Genomic DNA, 15,314 nt, shown 5'->3' with positions numbered 1-15,314 from the left:
GCATCTCCCACTATTTTGACAGTTCTCATTGTCTGATTTGTTCTTAGTTTGACTTTCTCACACGAGAAAATTCCTCACCTTAGCTAGAAACAAAAAACCTGGGTTGTCCAGAAAAAGGGTACACAGTTCACGTATAAACCCAGCCCGGAAGATTATCAGGGATAACTAGGGCACACAGAAGAGGTTTTACAGTTATGCCATCTGGTACCACGGTCCTAATGATCTGCATTCCCCATGGAAATGCCTTAGGGCAGAATGATTGTTCCTTGACATGGATCTCCCACATGAAATTTTATCCTGCAGAAGGCAAGAAGGGCTTTCTCTGCCAGATATCTATTGTCAGTAAGTGTTCAATTACTGTAATGTCTGCATTGCTGTAATGGAGCATTATCTGACGTTCTGGTCAGGTTAGATATATTCAGAATGTTTTTATTTCCTCTTTCCCCTGTTCCTGTGGATGTTGTACATTTTTGAAGCACTGGTATTAAAATAGCAGTTGACTGCAAAAAGTTTGATGAAATCTTATTTTAGTCTTGCATGTAGTCTGTCAAAATCCACATTCTTCTGAAATGGGATTGATTTGCTACGATTTCTGTTTTATAAAATAAAATTGGAAAAAAGATTCAGACAGTATTGAAATACTCTTTTGCCATTTTTGGAATAGAATATAGCAGTGTTCTATATTGAAAGAATCACAGGTTATTCCTCTGCAGAGGAGAGATAAGATATATTGTAAATGCTCTATATCAAGAACATCAATAGCTTACTAATGACCTGAAAATCAAAAATTAACTGTTTAAAAATGGAAACACAAATGCTCACTGAACATAAAGTGATTTGAAGATAACATCAGAAAATCTGAGGCATAAAATGAGATGTAACCAGCAAAGGACATAAAAGAAAGTGAAAAAAGCTTTTATAAATACAGTCAGGATAAAAGACCGAGAACATTTCACTGGTCTTAAGCAGGAATGGTGAAAAATTTATGAAGGAATGTAAAAGGACAAAGTGTTCAGTTCCTGAGCCTTCATAAAAAGAGTATCTGTGATCAGATTCTTAACACATTTCAGTGGTGTGGAACACCAGCTAGAATTAGGAGAGAACAGATAGCAGATATTTAGTTGCAACACGGGTGCACGACAATGGAGCCTGCTGAAATCCACTTTGGAAGATTAAGAAATAATTGAAACAATCTGAACTACTTTGAGGACACACAGAGGACTGACAAGAATGACTATAGTGCTCTCCCACAGAAAGGGAAAAGATGGAAAATTGTAGGTTAGTCAGTCCAAGTTTAATACCTGGAATGATACCACAACAAAATGGGAAACAATCAAGTGTATCAGCATCTAGAGATATAAACATGGGAAGAAACAGCCAGCTTGTATTTATCAAAATAAAGTGTGTTAAACTAAGCTAAGTTCTTTCCAAGTGAATAACTTGGCTTTTCAGAATAATTTGCTTTTTTGGGTAGAAGAAGGTAAGTAGAGAAAATAGATGTTCACTTTATTGAAGTTGTGGCAGTCTTAAACAACCTTCTCCACAAACAACTATAAAATAGGCCCACCAGCTGTGGAAAAGACTAGCTTCAAGAATAGTCAATATTATTCGCAATTCCAGTTTGAGATACTGAAATCCTTGTTCTCAGCACACCTGTAATGGGAAGGGGTGATTTCCTGCCAGCAGCGAGAGCAGCCCTGTGCAGAGGAAGTGTGCCAGACCTTATCTGCGCTTATCACTGGACCAACTGGCGAAACTCGAGGCAGAGGGCTCATCTGGAAGCAATAAGACATCTCTGCAGAGAGCAGCCACTACGCCAGTTCTCTGCCTATGTAGGTGACCGGTGCTGTCAGGGCAGAGCGAAGCAGCCATGACTGTGTTGCCGTGACCCTGACTGTCAGTGACTGTCAATGCAATCAGCAGTTTCATCCCCATCTGTAAACCAAACTACTCCTAGGAAATAGTGATCGCTGTTGTGCTACATCACTGTGGCATCTGGCTGTGCTTGAGTTTCTCTTCCCTTCTTCAGACCCTTTGGCCTGAAGATCCTATGACTCTGGCAGGTGGGAAAAAATGCCTCTTTCAGAGGGCACCTCAAAAATATCTTCTTCAACACGTCAGTAGAAAGGAAGGACACAAATACCTGTCTCATGTTCTTGAGGTACAGCAAACAAATTCAATCTGGTTGTACCAGTCCTGTGATGAATGTCTGGTAACACTTAGTCCCAGATGGCAGAGGCACATGCCCATGTAAGTGCACCCAGCTGGTCTTTACAGTTTGGAATTCGAAGTAGCTGCAATTTTATCAAAATATTCACTAATTTACAAACTGTACAATAATATATTTATACAAATACACAGTGACTGAGTTGATACTTTCAGGTCATTAACTACAAGTCCAAAATTTTGATATATATGAAATTATCATAAAATAGATCACTTGAGAAGAATGAAGGGATTTTTGGAATACACAACATGCATTATTTTGCATGCCTATATTTGTTTAAAAAGATATGTACATTTGTTTACACAGAATATCTGTAAGTTATTTATTATATTCCTAGGTTAGTGATCTTTATCAACTGACATACACAACTGAGCAATTATCTGAGCAATTGAGGCATACATGCAGCCCCCTATAGTAACTTCAGCTGACAGGCTGCCATAGTTAATTGGATCACACTGGATTGGCTCACATGTGCCTAAACCCTGTTATTACATCTGGATATAGTTCACTATATTTTTATGTATCTTTCTTAGACTTTTCTAAGCTTCTTTATTAATATAGAGTAATAATATTTTAATAACAAAAGCAGTTAAGACTGTTTCTTTTATCCTCTTTAAAAACAAGAGATCAAATTGTAGGTTCTATTCTTACCATGAAGTAAAACTACATCTTTAAACATTCCATTACTAAAATGCTTCTTTTTCTGTCAGCTTTCTTATGGGTCATTTTCTTTCAATAAGCAAGGTCAGGGATAGCTACTAGACTATGCAAGAGTCATCTCTCCCTCAGGAGGGTTTTAAATTATAACTTACCTTATCGGATCTAACTTCAAGTAGAAACTGATCTACACGTTCTGCTTGGGGCCTTTGTGGAGTCACAGAAATTAGGTTATTAGCAAGAGTCACCTAAGCGCTTGTCTACAGGGGACACTCCATAAAAGGAGCAAGATTTCATCCAAAAGCAAACAACACAAAGGCAGAATGCCTGTATTAAGAATGAGTTAAGACAAAAGTGTAATGGCAGATACTTTCCCCAAGTCCTGTGTGCAGTTTTAGACACCACAATGTAAGAAAGACAGTAAGTTATTAGACAGCATCCAAAGGATGGTGAAGGACCTTGAGGGGAAGCCGTATGAGGAGCAGCTGAGGTCACTTGGTCTGTTCAGCCTGGAGAAGAGGAGACTGAGGGGAGACCCCACTGCAGTTACAACTTCCTGGGAGGGGAAGAGGAGGGGCAGACACTGACCTGTTCTCTGTGGTGGTGACCAATGAAGGACTCAAGGAAACAGCATGAAACTGAGCTGGGGGAAGTTTAGGTTGGATATCAGGAAAAAGCTTTTCACCCAGAGGGTGGTTGGGTACTAGAACAGGATCCCCAGAGAAGCTGTCACAGCCCCAAGCCTGACAGAGTTCAAGAAGTGTTTGGACAATGCTCTCAGGGACATCGTGTGACTCTTGGGGTGTCCTGTGCAGAGCCAGGAGTTGGACTCGATGATCCTGATGGGTCTCTTCCAACTCAGCATATTCTATGATTCAAAATTCCCACGTCAAAGAGCGAGTGTTTTGACATCTTTGGCTTCTTAGATTCCTGCTCTCATCTTGATAAGGGTGAAAAGCAGGGAAAGGAATAATCCTCATCATGGGTCCAAACTACAGCCAGTATTCACTACATTTGAGTCAACAGCAAGAACTCACTTCTGCATCCCCCATCAAAGCAGTACCACCTACATTACCAGAACAACTTTACATAAAATATGATTTGTTCTTTGGGGCTCAGAGGGGAAGAATAATAATGACAGGAGTCCAAAATTTCTATGCCAGGTTATTGTCCAGCCAAAGCGGTTCTTAGATAGAAAGGAACTCCACCAGAAGAGGCAGTAGCTCAGCAGAAAGATATTAGAAACCAGTCAAGAAATCAAGGGGAAAGGGAAAAATAAGCCTCTGGTTTTGTCCACTTTTAGCATTCTGAGGAAATCTTCTCTGGTGTCTTCTCCCTCATTTGTTGATAGCAATGATAGAAGTGCTAATGTAAAAACAGTTTGTGAGTGCTTGTACCACAGGCTAAGTTGGTTAAGGTGACAGGTAGCTTTTTTCCACTGTGGTGTGTACTGACTGAATGTCAAGGCAATAGAGAGATGCAGCCCCTGAGGCACTGCAGAGTTCACTATTGATGACACCACTGCTGAGAGCTCATTAGAGAAGACATGCAGCTCAGAAATGTATCATTGTGAATGTGTGTCTGATGTCTGGATTTAATAGACTCATCAGTCATTCCTCTCTAGCACTTTCTCTTTGTCCACCTAACCTCAGTTGCCTCTTGTGACTGGATAACATTACAATGAACTCTTTCATCAACTCTAGGGCAAGAGGGCTCTGGACCACTCTTTACAATACTGCAAGGTATTGGCATTTGCCAATTTGTGTGGAGTAAGCTACACTAAAATTTAAGTTTGAAATGCAGGCTATGTGTGTTAGGAATTTATTTCTAATAACCTCAAGGACGGTGTTTTGAATCGTTCTCCTGAACTAATTAGTTGACTGGCTTTTTAAAGTTTAACTGATAATAATTTTATTGTCACAGATAATCTGGAATGCAGCTAACAATCACTGTAATTAGATCCTTCAGTAATTTTTCAACAGGCAAGCCTTATCGAGATAATAGGTCTGATCTTTGCATTAGGTGGCACCTTGCATTGTTACTGGGCTTTGGAAGCCTCAGGGAAAAAAACTGGTTTGGGCAAACACACTGCAAGGTTTTGTTTTCCCTTTTTTCTTACTATCCCTCTTTCTTATCACAAAATTCTTTGATGCTAACTCTCATGTATCAGAAACTTCCTGCTTCTTTCAGGACAAAAACTACCGGCTAGCATTAGAAAACACGATTTCACATTGTGGGATCAGAAAATGGAGGAAAATAAATGTTCTCACGGATTTTGGGGTGGGTTTTTTTGGACACACCTAAACATTAGAGGAAGTTGAGAGGCAATATTAAGTGAAGCAGGAATGATTGTGCATGAAAAGGTAATGAATGAATTAATTATCATAAAATAACCTTGCTTCAAAAAAACCTCAACCAACAGTTCAACTAATTAAATAATTTTTATTTCAGATCTTTAGGAATCCAAACAATTTTAGAAATCATCTGCAGCTTTGACAAAACCACATCTCAGAAATTCAGTGCACGTGATAACCAAAGATGAGAACTCTTGTCTAGAACAGAAATTTGTCACTTTCCACTCTAATGTCACAAGCTAAAAAGCAGTAACTTTTAGCTTAACCTTAAAGATCAAGCTTGTGTAGAACTACAGTAGAATTACAGTGTAATTCCTGCTCATAGTCTTGTTCCTGCTCTTAGTCTTGCACTTCACTGACATTTGGTGTCAGTACGATTCTACCCATACAATACTTACATATGCACTAATGGACTTGTCACCACTGAGAGCTAAATGCTGAAGTCCTTACTTAGCATCTAGCCAACCTTTCCTCAGGATGATGTCAGTGGAACTTCTGAGGTAGGTATGAGTAAAACGCTGACTGAGCACACTGCCAGAGAGCATGAAGTGTAAGTGAATTGTCACTGCCTTCATTTGAATGAAATTAACCAAGAGGCACGGCTGAAAAAAACAGGTCTCAAATTCTAGTTACTAAGTTCCACTGGACTTTAATTTTACTACCCTCTAACTCAACCACCATTACATAACTGATGCTGATGTAGTTTCAACTCAAGAAAATATGACATCATTTTTATGAGACAAAACAACAGAAATGTCACTATAATCTTATTTTAGGATTTTATTTCTAATTTATATTCTGTAGGCCATGGTGGAAAACTGAAAGTTTGGGGATTATGGATAGCAGGAGAATATATCTGGTTTAGGAATGTTTATTAAAACGCAGCCTTAGTGAATCGTTCAGCAGAGCACTGAGGATTAAGCACACTACTCAGCCTGAATCCACATCATCTGCAAATCTGATATTTATAGTGGTCTTTGTATTGCCCAGACCTTTAGCAAACTATTTTTAGTGGCTAATTGTCCAGCTGCATTACATCTTCACCTAGTTTCTCTTTCTTAGCCAAAAGGAAATTGAAACCCTGAGGAAGTGCAAAAGCCAAGCCGAATATTAAATGGCATTGGAAATGCTGGAGTAGTGAAATATAAACATCTTGAATAAAAAAGGAAACTGAAAAATCATCACAGGAAAGTTGAACTACTTTGGGGGGGGCATTTAAAAAAAAGTCGAACTTGTCTGTGAGAGTGTTTTGAAAAAGCATATTTAAGGGCTTTTGTGGTGGGATAAAGCAACAAAGAGATACAAATTAAAGATGGGCTTTTAAAAAGCAGATTAGAACAGTAAGAGATAAATGCAAATGAAGGGTCAAAGCAGCATGAAGCCAAGAGAGAAAGGATGTGTGGACAGCCCAGGGCAGGATGGAAGAATGGATAAAAGATATGCTGGATCAGAGGCTTTCAGCTGTTACAGCAGCATCACTGAGGGCTGGATGAGATACAGGCTTCTGTCAGTAGTGGTTTAGGAGTATTAGGTTTGCCTGAACCAGTCTGACATTTCCTCAGATGTGTTTATCAACTCTCTCTGAGGGCAGCTGGCCCCTGGCACTTTGCAGCTCTGAGGGGAGGAGCAAGAATTGATTCTTCATGATTGATGCTGCTGTGCTTGAATGCAGTTACTAATTCCTCTGCACAGCTGCATGGCAAGTTCCCCTCATCCCTGAAGCACAGCTGGAATGCAGCCTGTCCATGCTTTATGAGGCTCTGTACTGTAACAGCCCCAAGTTTATGAGGGACACCTGTAATGTTCAGCTGTCTGCTTTTTCACCAACTGCCTGGAGGGGAATTGAGCAGACAGGAGGTTCTGCTAAGCAAGCTATGCAGAACAGGGCAGAGAGATGAAAATCACGCTGAAAACTAGGCATTAAAAATCCCTGCTTCTAATGTCAAGGGTTTATCTCCATAGTTTCTATCAGGTCCAGACTTAGCCCCATATTGAGATTTCTTCTCTGCTGCTCAGAACTTAAATGTGGGCTATTTGTGTTAGCACTGTAATGATAATAATCTCACAGGCAGCTTTTTTAAAAGCTTCACAGCCTGAGAGAGCTGCGGTTGCTCAGCCTGGAAAAAAGAAGGCTGTGGGGACACCTTATTGTACCTTCCAGTACATAAACGGTCCTACAAGAAGGCTGGAGAGGGACTTTGCACAGGACAAGGGGTAATGGCTTCAAACTAAAAGAGGGTTTTGTTTAGATTAGATATTAGGAAGAAATTCTTTACTCTGAGAATGCTAAAATGCCGACAAAGATTGCCCAGAGAAGTTGTGGATGCCCCATACCTGGAAGTGTTGGTTTGATGGGGCGAGGTTTGATGGGGCTCTGAGCAACCTGGTCTAGTGAAAGGTGTCTCTGCCCCTTACAGGGGGGTTGGAATTAGATAGCCTTTAAGGCCTCCTCTAACCCAAGCCATTCTATGATTCTGTGGTTAACTGAACTAATTAGCTGAGTGACATTTTTAAGCTAAGCTGAGTGACATTTTTAAGCTAAACAAGCAACCATGGTGTTGCAGCATGTCCCAGCTAGCAAACTGTCTCCAGTTATATCGGTGTTGCTGTGATCACTCAGGACTCAAGCTCTCTATCAAACAGTAACTCCTTTATCATCCACAAGGTCCACGTTTTGGGTTTCTCCATGGCTCAAATCTGGAACAAGTAAACCACTTCAGCAAGTGGGAAACACGAGTCCAGAAGGACCAGCTCAGGCTCAGAGGCTGCACATTGGATTCACTGAGCTCAAACTTCCATAAAACAGCCTTAAGTTACAGTTGGAGCAAAGTACGAGAGGGTCAGCTTAGCTGAAAAAAAGCAGTCCATGGTGCTGGACACTGACTCAGATGTCAAGCTCCTGAACTCCAGATTGCTGCATTTCCCACATATTGGTACCTGACACGAACAAGTTAAAGCTCACTCAAGTATTTCACCATTTCTGAGAATCACATGGATAGCAACAGAAAAGTCTGATTTTTTTTTAAAAAAAAGCAGACATGTTTCCCCTCTAAGTACACAGAGAAGGCAGAAAAGACACTGCTCAGGCCAGCACTCAGCAGAAATGTCTTCAAGGGGCAACCAGATGATTTTAGAACAGCCATGACAGCATTTTCCAGTTCTGTTCCTGCTGTCCTGCTGGTAAGGAGCCTGCAGTTATTAAGCAGCTAATTAGAACATCTGAACAAGCTTTTTCTCCCCAATAAATCCAGACCAGGTAGTTTAAAAAAAAAATCTAGTAGACTCAAACAGCCCTTTTTTGCAAGGTGAAGTGAACAGTCTGCTGGCACACACACATCTGATTGCCCTGGAGAACTGCTGCATGTGCACTGTGATTGTTAAACTGTAAAGTTTAACACTGAATAATGACTATTATTCATTGAAAGAAGACCCAAATATACCAGCATTCCTACCAGCGTCACAGGACAATGGATCTGCAGAGCCCAGGAAACTCATTAAATTTAAGGAAAAATATAAAAATAACAGGAAAAACACCCCTATGTTCAAAACATAAAAGTAGCAGGGAGAGCTTTCTCAAACTTCTTAGTAGCCTGCTGGCCGAAGGGTTTGTTACTAAAGGTTCTCTGCACCAGAAAGCAAAACTCTTTCTAACTCACTAAAAGCATGTACAGTTTGACTGAGTAATGATCAAAAAGCAGTGAAGAAGTTATACTACAAATAACACCCAGAATGATAGCCAGGATGCAAACACCATTGTTTATTTGCAAATCCAATACTTAAAAAAAAAACCAGAACAAACCAAAACAAACTTATATATTGATGATCATCTGGCTTTACCCCTCCAACAATCAGTAGTCTTCCTGGAAGCTCACTTTTGTGAGTACAGTAGTTTCTCTTAGCACAGGTAGTTCTTGGGGACTTTTTTCATCTAGCTTCTAGAATGAAACAGGTTACAAGTAGTAACTGCAAATATCTTGCTGCAAATTAAACATGCCCATCCCAAGTTCTTACACAGATAATTCTAAAATGACAAGCCCAAACAAAATGTGATACTTGCATTACTCAATGCTTAAAAAATAGTAACTAGCTAAGGAGTATCTAATCTACGAGGAAGGTTTCTCACAGATTGCACTTCAGGGTCTTAAATTTAAGCTTTCTCGTGTTATTTATTTGGTTTTAAGAAACACACAGTGCTTTCAGTATAAATTAAGCATAGAAATTCACCTTCTTGCTTTGAGGACTCTTCAGAAGGATGTGGTTGTATTTATAATTATATTATTGCATAGTTTAACTGTAAGAGTTTTCAAAGCTGGGTTTTTTCAATCAAACACCATATTGGCATATTGGTAGAGACATGTCTCTATACAGCTGCTACATGCAGTAAGAAATACTCATCCTTATTCATACTAATTTCTATTAGAAATGGCTTTTGGTATGGGTTAAGGTTCTCTGTGGCAGGAATGAGCAGATGTATTAATAACCTCTTGTCAGGAGGGAACAAACATATTGTGATTTGTGCCTGTTTTCATGTGCAGGCACCATGGTCATTAACAAGTCTCACACATACAGCAGGGATTGCAAGCAACAGCATCCTTGTCCAAAAATAGTCTGTAACTTGGTGACCAGAAGGAACAACTCCCGTGTTTATCTTCAGAAGGAACAAATATGCTTTACTTATGAGAAGCCTATGTACTGGTCTGTCTGAGAGATAATCAGATATCTGCAGATTGGCAGTCAGACACATGGAGCATTAGGTAGTGTTCTGACAGCTCTGTTGTCAGCAGAGCAGCCTGCTTCGAACAGATGTTTACACAGTTGACACCAGCCTTATTTTACAGTAGAAGTTCTCCATTTACAATCTCTGAATTAATTTATGTTCATATTAAGGTAAGTTGGAACTGGATAAATTTACAGAACCAGTCGAAAATAAACAGGCAAGAAAGCTAAATTATCTCTTCTTTTTTCCTAATACTTTAGAGTCACAGTTCTAAATTTTATTTAAACTTCAACTTATCCCTAAGAATATTTCTACTTGCATGCTAATTTTGGGTCACTTGAAAGCCAGAAATAATGTAATAATCTGAGGAGCCCATTGAGTTTAGTAAGGTCAGGAGGGACTTTTTGTATATACATAACACACATAGATTCTAGATGAACAGTGCTGCATCCTTTTTAAACTCAAGCTCTCTTGCTCTTTTTCAGACATTCTCAAGTCATAATAAATTGCACATACACGAGATTTTTAAAGGACCATCTGCTCTACTGCTCTATGCATTTCTTTATGTTCAAACCTACTGTATTGTACCTACATTCTGTACTGCCAGGACCTACTGTTTCCATCTTAGATTACAAACTGCATGGAAAAAGGCCATGTTTTATCTTAAGACAACATCTCTCTACTGAAGTGCACCATCAAAATCTAAAGACAAACATCAATATTAAAATATAGGCAAGGTTAGTATCACATATTGTGCAGTTAGTTAAATATCTTGGGGAGTTGTAACAAGACATTTCTGTTTGCTTTCCTTCTATTCTTAAAGTGTTAGGAAAGATTCCCTGAAAATACAGAAAACACTATTTTTCTTTAAAACACAACAGTCACTGCCCTGGCAAACAGTGAATGGTTTAATTAATTTGCATTTTTTTCATTACCAGAGAGGCCCCCCATTATTTTTAAGTATCCTTCTTCATATGCTTACATGGCAGTAAATAACGTCTGTACTAGAAGCCAAGCAGGTTCATTAGTTGTCTCTCCATCCACAGCTAACTGGCTCAGAAATACAGTCTCTTGCCAAGAATACCAGTAAGCACAGATTTATTTAATGTTACTCCCCTGTGAAGATGGCCTTGCATCATCATTCAAAGTCCTATTGCATTTAGCTCCCACTTCATCTGGGGATGCATTTGGCCTGAGTCTTGTCTTGAACAGCACTATTTGAGTTACTTCCTCTTAAAAGGGAGAAATTCCTTGGCAGACAAGGAGGAAAAGGCTCAAGGAGACAGCTCAGTCTGGAAGTCAGGATATACCATACTGGATCAATATTGTACTTGGTGATTGTGGTGTGCAGACTTCTTTTTACTGACTTTCAAACAACTCCTGCAAATATGTTAATGACACCCTGTGAAAGGAACTCTACACAAAGTAACAGGGCTGTTAAATTTGTAAAGATGGGAGGTCAGGCATCAAAGTGTGGAACATATGACCAGGAGCAGGATAGCTTGTGTTGCTTTAGCAACTAGAAGAACAGAAGAGCAATGTCTAACTAAACATAGCATCTTTAGAAGACAAACATTTTTCCTTTTGGTGTTACTGTTAACACCTTAGGTTATCAGAAGTAAGCGTTTTTACTGTTCACTGAAGACTTTCTTAATGGTTGTATTTGCATTAGGTCAGGGAAAAAAACAACAACCTGAACTTTCATTTTTGGCTTTACCTCACTGGCACAAATTCAAATCCAACTCCAAATCCAGAAACATTAGTGGGAATTTCTTTTGTTCTTTTTTGACAAAACAATCGGAAACATTCTTTACTAATCTTAGGTTTAGAAGGTGCTTGAAGTTGGGTATGAGAGAGGTTGTTTGGGGTTTTTAAAAATTCATGTTGTTTTGGCAGCATCTGTACAATATTAAAGCATGTGGAATTTTGAAAGTGTTTATATTTCATTACATGTCATTTTGACAAAGCCAGTTTCACAGCCACTGACTTTGAGTCCCTATTCTCATTGTCAAAAACAGTATCACCCTGCAGTAAGATATGCTTAGATATATCCTTTTTTTTTTTACGTATCTGGAAATAAAAATAGTAGACTCATGAAGAAAACAGGCTCTTCTTGTCTAAGGCTTCCTGCTGTTGAACTGAGCAGATGGGTATAAATTTCCTGGAAAAAACATAACAAGGAGAAATATCTCCACTGAGTTCAGAACGCCTTGCAGCGATGGCAAGGTATCTGTCTTTCCAGACACCGTGGTAATTCTCAGAGGCTCAGCTAGCAGTCCAAAATGGAAACACAATTAGTACTATCCAGGCTCCTCACCACAGCTTGGAGAAACAAACCATACAGACATTTTCTAATGACATCACTAATGATTGCATCACCGGACCTAGTGAAGGTCACCTCATTGTTTTTGAGCAAAGCTTTGACACATTTCTCACCTTCAGTAACAACAGCTACTAAAACAGCTTCCTTTGTAGCTAGAAATGAAGTGCAGATGACACCACATGTAGAGAATGAAGAAAATTTTGGGGTCACTCCTTGGCTGGGATCAGGCAATGGTATACAGGTGTCCTTTGGAGGATGGAGAAGGCAGGGAAGACCAGCTCGGAGGAAGGCCTTGCGTGTATCTCCTGCCTTCCATTCATGCCCGTGCGTAGATACACCGGAAGCAGGAGAGGTGGCTCCGATGGCTCTTGCCATGGGCAGCACTGCCAGGTCCCAGGGGAAGGCTGGAGTGGAGCGCTGGAGCCCGGTCCGCAGCGGGGCCCCGTCCTGCCCCCGCCGCCGGGGGCTGCGGGTAGGAACAGGGCACCGCTCTGCAGCGTGCACGGGGCGGCAGAACTACTGCCAGGACTCTTAAGTCCGATATTTTAAAATAGGGCCTGTTTAATTGTGAAGAAACATCTTTGGAAATGAAAATTCGATCGCACCCCCAAAAAACTCGGAACTAGCGGCGGCCGCGGCACGCTGCGCCCGAGCCCCAACTCTTGCCCCGCCCCAAAGCTTGCCCCGCTGCCGCCGCTGCCGCTCGCCCAGCCCTGCCCAGCCCTGCCGCCCGCGGGCAGCGCGCTCCCGCCGCAGCCGCGCCCGGGCCGCGCCGGGGGCGCTCCGCCCGCTCGGAGGAGCCGGCCCACCCGGCCGCCCGGAGAAACCGACTGCCTTCCTTCCTCCCGCCCTCCTGTTCGTAGGAGCTGGCTCTCCCCCTGGAGGCGTCCGGCAGCATTGGCTGCGCTGCGCCGCTTATGTAACCCGGGGCGCGGCAGCGCCCGCGGCTCCGCGGGGCAGCCCTGCGGGGGGAGCGCCGCTCGGGTGCTGACACGGGGCTCGGCCCCACCTCTCAGGGCACACCGAGCATTCCGGCAGCGCTCTGCAAAGCACCCGTGGCAGCTCACATGTGTCGCTCCAACAAACGGGAATAGCTGAGCCCTGTCCGCGTGGTGCTTCGCGGACGTGGGGAACTCTGCAGCCAAGCACTGGTGCATGGTCTTCCACTCCCGTGGCTGAAGCGCGGCAGCCCCGTCCCTGCAGCTGGACACTGACGCCCTGGGCTGTGCCGGGCCCAGCGCTTGAGGAGCTCCTGCATGTTCGTTCTGGAGGTTCCTGAAGCAGTCCACACAGCCTCCTGAAGTACACGTGTGACTTCTGCAGGCCATCTGTGCCATCCCAGGGATCTGCTAGTACCCTGGTTTGGTCATGGCGAGACCCAGCGAGAAACGCTGTACTCAGCCTCGACCAGACTCCCCGGAGAGAACAGATCCTCCCGAGGAATGGGTTTTAGCACCACCTCCATGGATCTGTCGCAAGGACTCTGGGAGGACTGCTGAACCAAGGAATTGTGTAGGATGGTAGTCAGGTGGTAAAACTGAGATTAGGATCCAGCACTGCTTTCCCAGATGGGGTAGGGAGGCAGTGTAGCAAACAAGGAGTCATTCATGCAAACTTACGTGCAAGTACCCCAAAGCACTGCAAATTCAAATACTGTTTGGGCCTCGTGGCATAGCACAGCTTCAGTCACAAGGGAGAAATAGCCTGTCAGCCCCTTGCTCTTCTCACCACGGCAATGGCGACTCATCCAGCCCCGTGCACCCTATCCTCACAGCTTTGATCTGCTCTCAGCAGTCGAAGGAGGCTGGCGAGAAGCTGCGATAGGAGCTGTGAGGGTAGAACACGGGCTGCAGTGCTACGAGGCAGCCCACGCGTCTTCGCGACACCTCCGGCGCGCTGAGCCGCAGCCTGCGGCAGCTGCCTGTGCTCAGCAGCCCTGCATGGGCTGAGCCCCGCGGGTGCTGCAAGCGGGCTCCTTCCCCCTCACCACAATGCGTGTATTAATTGCCCTCTCTGATGGCGGTAACGATTGCTGTCGTGCTTGCGGTGCTGGAAACCAAACACCCTGCTGACAAGGTATCTGAAAAAAACCTAAGTGCATATCTTTGAAGTGTTGTGCTCAAGGCGATTTGCGGGGAGCTTTCTAGCTCTTTCTATAACCTAAAAGGGGGGAAAAAAAAAAAAAAAGAATCATTGCACCTCCGCTGTCCAGCCTCCAGCACAGAAATAAACCCAGCAGCCTGGCTTGCCTGACAAGCTGTGAAGACTCAGCTAATCCTGTCCAGCTTATTCTCCACTCAGGGGCAATTTGTTCCTTTTAAACCTCTAACAGCACTTTGCCAAAGCTGCCATCAGAGAAATTGTGACATGAGCTGTGCAAATATTTACTCAGCCATTCCCACGCTGCTTCCCGAAGAGGTTATTGTTCCCCCCACTCCTCTGCCGGCACGAAGCACAGCCATGAGTTAATCTGGCGACCGCTATTAACATTAACACTCAGGTTTTACAAAACGCATTTGTTTCCAAAGTGTTTCCCTTAACAGGAAGCCCCCGGACCCTGCACGCATGCTCTAGTCCTCCACCACCAAAATAGCCAAAATCAGGCTCGGTACTCGTGGGTGCAGTCAACACCTATGCCACTCTGAAAAAACAAAACAAGCTGCTGAGGCCCCAGCGAGGATCGAACTCGCGACCCCTGGTTTACAAGACCAGTGCTCTAACCACTGAGCTATGGAGCCGCCGCTTAGTAGTGGTTCCGGCGGTCTCTAACGACCGGTCCCAGCCCTCCCCGCCGCCCCCTGTCGGGCGCCCCGGGCCCCGCGCCGCCGGCCCCGCCCGCCACCGGCCCCTGAAGGGCCCGCCCTGCGCAGCGGCCTCGCCGTCGCCGCCGCTACCGCCGGGGGGAGCCCGCGGCCCGCCGGGAGCCGCTCCTGGCCCCCGGGAAGCTGCCGGAGCTCGCCGGTAACCCGCCCGCCGCCCTGTCTGTCCCCTCGCCCCGCGGGAGCCCGCCCGCCGCCCTGCCCCGCTCCTCGCCCG

At 43.5% G+C, this 15,314-nt stretch overlaps 1 non-coding gene across 1 annotated transcript; it reads right to left on the bottom strand.

Annotated features, from left to right (window-relative positions):
• Positions 1 to 14,943: 14,943 nt before the first annotated feature.
• Positions 14,944 to 15,016, bottom strand: TRNAT-UGU. The gene has a single exon. It is a non-coding gene; the product is annotated as a tRNA-Thr (tRNA).
• Positions 15,017 to 15,314: the final 298 nt, after the last annotated feature.

Source organism: Corvus hawaiiensis, chromosome 6 (assembly GCF_020740725.1).
Source record: "Corvus hawaiiensis isolate bCorHaw1 chromosome 6, bCorHaw1.pri.cur, whole genome shotgun sequence".
Classification (NCBI taxonomy): Eukaryota; Metazoa; Chordata; class Aves; order Passeriformes; family Corvidae; genus Corvus; species Corvus hawaiiensis.
Note: the sequence above shows the minus strand (reverse complement) of the source record. Positions and strands in the feature narration are given on the sequence as shown.